This window comes from Orcinus orca, chromosome 3 (assembly GCF_937001465.1).
Source record: "Orcinus orca chromosome 3, mOrcOrc1.1, whole genome shotgun sequence".
NCBI classification, from domain to species: domain Eukaryota; kingdom Metazoa; phylum Chordata; class Mammalia; order Artiodactyla; family Delphinidae; genus Orcinus; species Orcinus orca.
Window position 1 is genome coordinate 63,022,386 of NC_064561.1, and position 6,135 is coordinate 63,028,520.

General features: G+C 43.5%; 1 pseudogene; it reads right to left on the reverse strand.

The window, feature by feature from the left end:
- Window positions 1-4,364: 4,364 nt before the first annotated feature.
- LOC101288938 (interferon regulatory factor 3-like) lies at window positions 4,365-5,703 on the reverse strand (annotated as a pseudogene).
- Between the last annotated feature and the right edge of the window lie 432 nt (window positions 5,704-6,135).

Sequence of the window (6,135 nt, forward strand, 5' to 3'; positions counted from 1 at the left end):
TTTTTTTATTTTGCTCATGTGTATTTGTAGTTTTTCTACAATGAATGTATGTTACTAGTGTAATAAATATTTCAAAGATAATAAAATTAGCTTAAATCATTATAGATTTACTAAAACATTTGCAACAGACAGAGTTAAATCCTGTAACACTAATAATCTATGCATTACAATTGATAAGATAGCCATTGGAAAGAAAAATAAATCACAAAGCTCCGAAATTGCTGTATGTAGATGTTAATCCACAACAGATACTGTGCCTTACAAAAGAAAAGGGCTGTGGTCAATTACTTCACTCATAACCAGTCTTTCTCCTTTTCCTTTACTGTTTCTTTTCTGATGAAATCAGTAAATGTTCTGATTCAAAACCATGAGCAGGATGCACCCTTAATACTTATTAAATTCAGGGCAAGTCTGTGCAAGAGCTGACTATTTGCCTAGGCTAATGAGTAACCACGATCTAGTACTTTTGATCACAGTTGGGAAAGTTACAAAACTTAGTAATTCCTTACTTGCCCTGATTAGTCCTACATGCCTTTCTTCATAGGTAAGTCTTCTAGGATAATATGAAAATACATGGTAAACAAATGTCTTCCTCCTTTTAAAAATATTTATTATTTATTTGGTTGCACTGGGTCTTAGTTGTGGCAGGCGGGCTCCTTAGTTGTGGCATGTGAACTCTTAGTTGTGGCATGCATGTAGGATCTAGTTCACTGACCAGGGATAGAACCTGGGCCCACTGAATTGGGAGCACAGAGTCTTAATCAGTGTGCTACCAGGGAAGTCCCCTATCTTCCTCTTTTTTTTTTTTTTTTTTTGGCGGTACGTGGGCCTCTCACTGTTGTGGCCTCTCCCGTTGCGGAGCACAGGCTCCGGACGCGCAGGCTCAGCGGCCATGGCTCACGGGCCCAGCCGCTCCACAGCATGTGGGATCTTCCCAGACCGGGGCATGAACCCGCATCCCCTGCATTGGCAGGCGGACTCTCAACCACTGCGCCACCAGGGAAGCCCATCTTCCTCTTTTCTAAAAGAGAGAAGTGGAATTATTTTTCTGTAACTGACTGTAAATATTTGCCAAATCAATTAGACATCTTTTTGGGCCCTGTGATGGTGCTGATTATATAAAATATTACTTACTCACTTGTCCCTGTAAATTGTTTCTCTTCCAAATAATCCCTGTTCCTTGGTGCAGGAACCGTTTGTGTTGTTCATTTGCACCTGAGACAAATAAGTGCTTAATAAATATTTGCTGAGTGGTGAGGATGACTCATTTGTGCTTGGAATTCTTACTGCAATCCTAGGGAGAAAGCCTGGGACTTGGAATCTGCAGACATGTTTAGGAAACTCACCTCTGCCGCTGACAGCTCTGTGACCCCAGGTGTTCAATAGCTCTAAGCCCCATCCGCAAAAGTGCTATCAGTAACATGTAATTCTCAGGCATGGCATAAGGAATAAACCTCCTAGTATGCATTGGTAGCATTAGAACAGTATCTGGTACAGAGTAGTTGCTTGAAGGATATTAGTTGACAATACCTGAATTCCTCCTTTTGTCCTAGCTGTAAATGGCCTCTTTCTGCCATTGTTTCTGACTTACTATAGTGGTTAAGAGTGTAAGCTCTGAAGTCAGAAGGCCTGTGCCATCTTTTTTTTTTTTAATTTTTATAAGAGAATAGTTGCTTTACAATGTTGTGTTAGTTTCTGCTGTACAGCAAAGTGAATCAGCTATATGTATACATATATCCCCCGTTTTTTGGATTTTCTTCCCATTTAGGTGACTACAGAGCATTGAGTAGAGTCCCCTGTGCTATACAGTAGGTTCTCATTAGTTATCTATTTTATACATAGTGGTGTATATATGTCAATCCCGATCTCCCAATTCATCCTATCTCCCCTTTCTCCCTTTGGTATCCATACCTTTGTTCTCTACATCTGTGTCTCCATTTCTGCTTTGCAAATAAGTTCATCTGTACCCCTTTTCTAGATTCCACATATAAGTGATATTACCTGATATTTGTTTTTATCTTTCTGACTTATGCCATCTTATTAAATAAGAGGATGACTTAGAGCAAGTTGATTAAACACTCTGTACTTGGTTTTCTCATCTGTACAACAGGGATGATAATAATAGCGCTCATTCCATAGGATCATTGTAGGCATACACTGAGAAGATGCTTATAAAATGCTTCAAAGAGTGTGACACAGAGTAAGTGCTAAGTAAAGGTTAGCCATTATCCTCTTACCAGGCCTCTTATCATTTATGGTGTTGCATCTAAAGTACAATTTAAAACTGAGCCCAACTCCTGGCTTCTTCTTTTCCTGAAGGAGTCATTCATTCCGATTTGGCCATTACATGATTGTCAACTCACAGAGTAGCCGCAGTGGTCTTGAGCGTTGTAGCATCTTATAGACTTTAAGAGGGGGTGGGGGCTTGCTATTATGTTAGAATAAACAATAACGATGAACATTATTTTGTGCCAGATTCTGCGCAAAGAACGATAACCCTAGTATTACCCCAATCTTAATAGATTAGGAGACAGTTTTAGAGAGGTTTATGTTTTGCCCCAACTAGTGCTTGGGGGAACGTCAAGACTTATGCCCAGGCAATCTCTACTCTTAACCTTCAAGTCATCCCATTTGCTACATTTATCATAGAAAAAACGACGCTATTTTTGTGAATTCCTTATTGTAATTTTGATCCGAGATTTTTATTTTTAGTTCCACTCAGTAGAGTCCAAACCTTGGAAACATAAGCAGCCTTCACACAGTAACATCGGGTTAATCTACAAGGAACAGAAATGGAAATAAGCCTGAAACATAAATGGAGAAAATATAGGGGGTATTTTTTTTAGATGAAACGATGAGAAGTGCCAAAAACTAAATAAATACTAGTCAATATATTTGGATAAAAATTCCTTTTGTTTTTAACAACAAATGGAGAATTCCATAAATATAACCAGAATTATTATCTCATTTTGTTTTCACGCCCAATTTATGACTGTGAAATAACTAGAACTCTAAAATATATTTGAAATAGCTAGAACTCTAAAATATATTTGTCCTGCTGCATCTGCCTTTTCCATTTGCAATATTATCTTTGTGGAAATCATCTATGGGTAGATTAGGAGTATAGGAGTACGGTTATTGAAGAAGAGGGCTCACATGTTGGACAGTTCATCTCTTAAACATTTTTTTTTCGAAGTATAGTTGATTTACAGTGTTGTGTTAATTTCTGCTGTACAGCAAAGTGATTCAGTTACACATGTATACATTCTTTTTCATATTCTTTTCCATTATGGTTTATCACAGGATATTGAATCTAGTTCCCTGTGCTATACAGTAGGACCTTGCTGTTTATCCATTCCATATATAATAGTTTACATCTGCTAATCCCAAACTCCCACTCCATCCCTCCTCCCCCCACCCCCCTCCCCCTGACAACCACAAATCTGTTCTCTATGTCTGTGAGTTGAACAGTTCATCTCTGGTGCCTGTCTCTAAACTCAACTACTCCTTGCTCCTTGCTTGGGGCAAAAAATGGCTTGGATTCTAAACCAACTTCAGTCTTTTGGCATTATCTATTGAAATTTTAAATATGTGTTCCCTTTTACTCAGTAATTTCACATTTAGAAGTTTATTCAAGAGAAATGCCCAAATATACATATAAGGGTTTTTACTGTTACCTTCTTTGTGATTAATGATAGATATCCATCAGGAAGGGATTGTGTATATATACCATAATGTGGTCATCCAGAGGAATACATAGATAGATACAATACAAAAGAGAAAATTGTAGGCAGTGTTCATAATACTCATACTACAGAAGGGTTTTGAAAGGATAGACATCAATGATTGCAAACTCAAATGCACATGGGGGCCAGACTGGTTTTATGAATGGGTCAGGTAGGTACTGTGACAACCTTGAGAGCACACCCTATGTGAAATCAACTGGCACCACTCAGCTTCAGATAATCATTGCTAATGGGTTGGTGGATTTTTGGATTTTCCAAGAAAAGCTGTAACTTCTCGTGCTACTTTGTGGTAGTCTATTTCCTTCTCTGCCGCCTTCAGAGCTCCACAAAAAATATCTCAGTTACATGAACCTTTAGATTTTTATTTTGTGGCAACTAATAGAAATATTAAAAAAAATATTTTAAACTGGATTTTGTCTTGCGGGCTCACAGTATGTGGGCCATACTCTTAGCAATGGCTCTCTCTGGAGAATCATATTATGGGCTAATTTCCACTCTCTATACGTTGCTTTACGTTTGAGGGGTTTTCGGCCTGTCTCAAGAACCCGTTTCTTGGTTGAGGTGAGGGCTGAGGGCCCTATACCCATGATGAGCAAGGGTTCAGGCCTTCCCAGTGACCTAGAAATCCACCTCCTTGACCAGGTCTTGGAGATAAGCCTTGTACTGGTTCAAGGTGAGGGAGAGTAAGTGGCTGTTGGAAATGTGCAGGTTCAAGGTATGCCCCAGGGAGGAGGTACCCTCTAAATGGGCCATATCTGGCAGGGTGCTGAGGCACGTGGGAACAACCTTGACCACCAGGAGCCTCTTGATAGACAGCTGGTCCTGGAACCACGAGTCCCCAGCAAGAGAATTACAGGGTGTAGATGGTGTCTGCTTCCTTCCCTGAAGATGATCAGGTTTGCCACAAAAGGTTCCAGGTGGAACATGCCTCCTTTCTTGCCCTTGGGGGCCTCGCCATCGTGCTGGTGGCCACCATCAGGAAGGCGGTCTAGCCCATGGCCCAGTACCAGTGGCAGTACCCCAGCCTCTGGGCCCATAGCTGCTGCCAAGCTCTCTGCAGAGCTCCCCGCTTCCTCCCCCCACCCCCCTGCAAGGCAGCTCAGCACAGCCTCATGTAGCCTGTCATACCCTGGGGTCTGACACTCTTATTGGCTGTCCAAGCAGTGCCCTGTCCCCTGCATCTGACCCCACCAGCCACAGGCCCCTGGGGCAGAAGACAGTCTGCTGGAAGACTTGGTACCCAGGTAGGAGGTGGTCCCCTTGAACTTCCACTCTGAGCAGTGACAGCAGCAATCTTAAGAGAGAGGGATGAGAGAGTGTAAGGGGCCGTCTCCCCAGCTCCAGCCCCTCCCATGCCACAGCTGGTACTCACCTTCCTCAGGTAAGCTGCCACAGTGGACTATTGGGAGTGGGAGCGGGGGTCCAAGTTAGGGCAGGGAACAGGGATGTTTAAGGTGGGGCTCAGCAAAAGCTGAGGAGTGTGCTCAGGGTCCACACTCAGGCTCGAGGGCCCCCATCTGGTAATGGGGCCAAGCCCATGTCACTCAGGAACTCCTTCTGGGCGTCAGAGGTACCACATCTGCCACTGGTGTCTGGAGAGGTATCCGGCTCAGGAAAGTCCCCAGCTCCTGAGGTCACAAACTCGTAGATCTAGTGCAGATCCTGGGGGGTCCTTGCTCTGTCCTAGACCAAATGCAATAAAATACTTCCTTCTGGTTTAGGGCAGACCGGAAATTCCTCTTCTGGGTCAGCAGGTTGGGCTTATCCTTCCCAGGGTTTTAGGACCTCTAGCCTTGGCCCAGGCTGGAAGATGCGGAAGTCCTCCCGCTGGGCATCTTGCCGCAAACCATTCTTCAAAGTGATGCAGAGGCACATGCGGCTCTGGTCCAGGCAGGCCACGCCCTACGGCTGCCCCAGGCCCAGCTGCCACACGGATCCGAGGCTTTAGGGTTCCCATGGTCTAGCATAGAGGCTCGGTGCACGCAGGGTGCTGGGACCTAGGCCTGCTCTTGGACTCCAGGTAGCTCTCGAGCTCACAGCTGCATGTATCCGTCCCCTTCCTGGCAGCTGGGATTTAGAGTGGTGGAGCTTTCTTTTCTATCTACTGCTTTTATGATGAATACAAACACACAAACATACTTACACTGGCCTCATGCTAGAAAGATCTGGACCAAAGTGAGTTTCTAGACCATTTCAGACGGGAGCCAGTTTCAGGATTTTGGCCTAGCTTTGGTTTTGTTACTGATCGCAAGTATCTTGAGTTTGGTGGATACCCCTGGGCTCATCTAGATAATGAGCTCATCTGGATACTGCTTTGGACTAGGGTTTCTGCAGCCTTGAGATACTTCTGGCTGTGTTGGACCGTATGGGTCCTTGGGGTAGAAGCAGC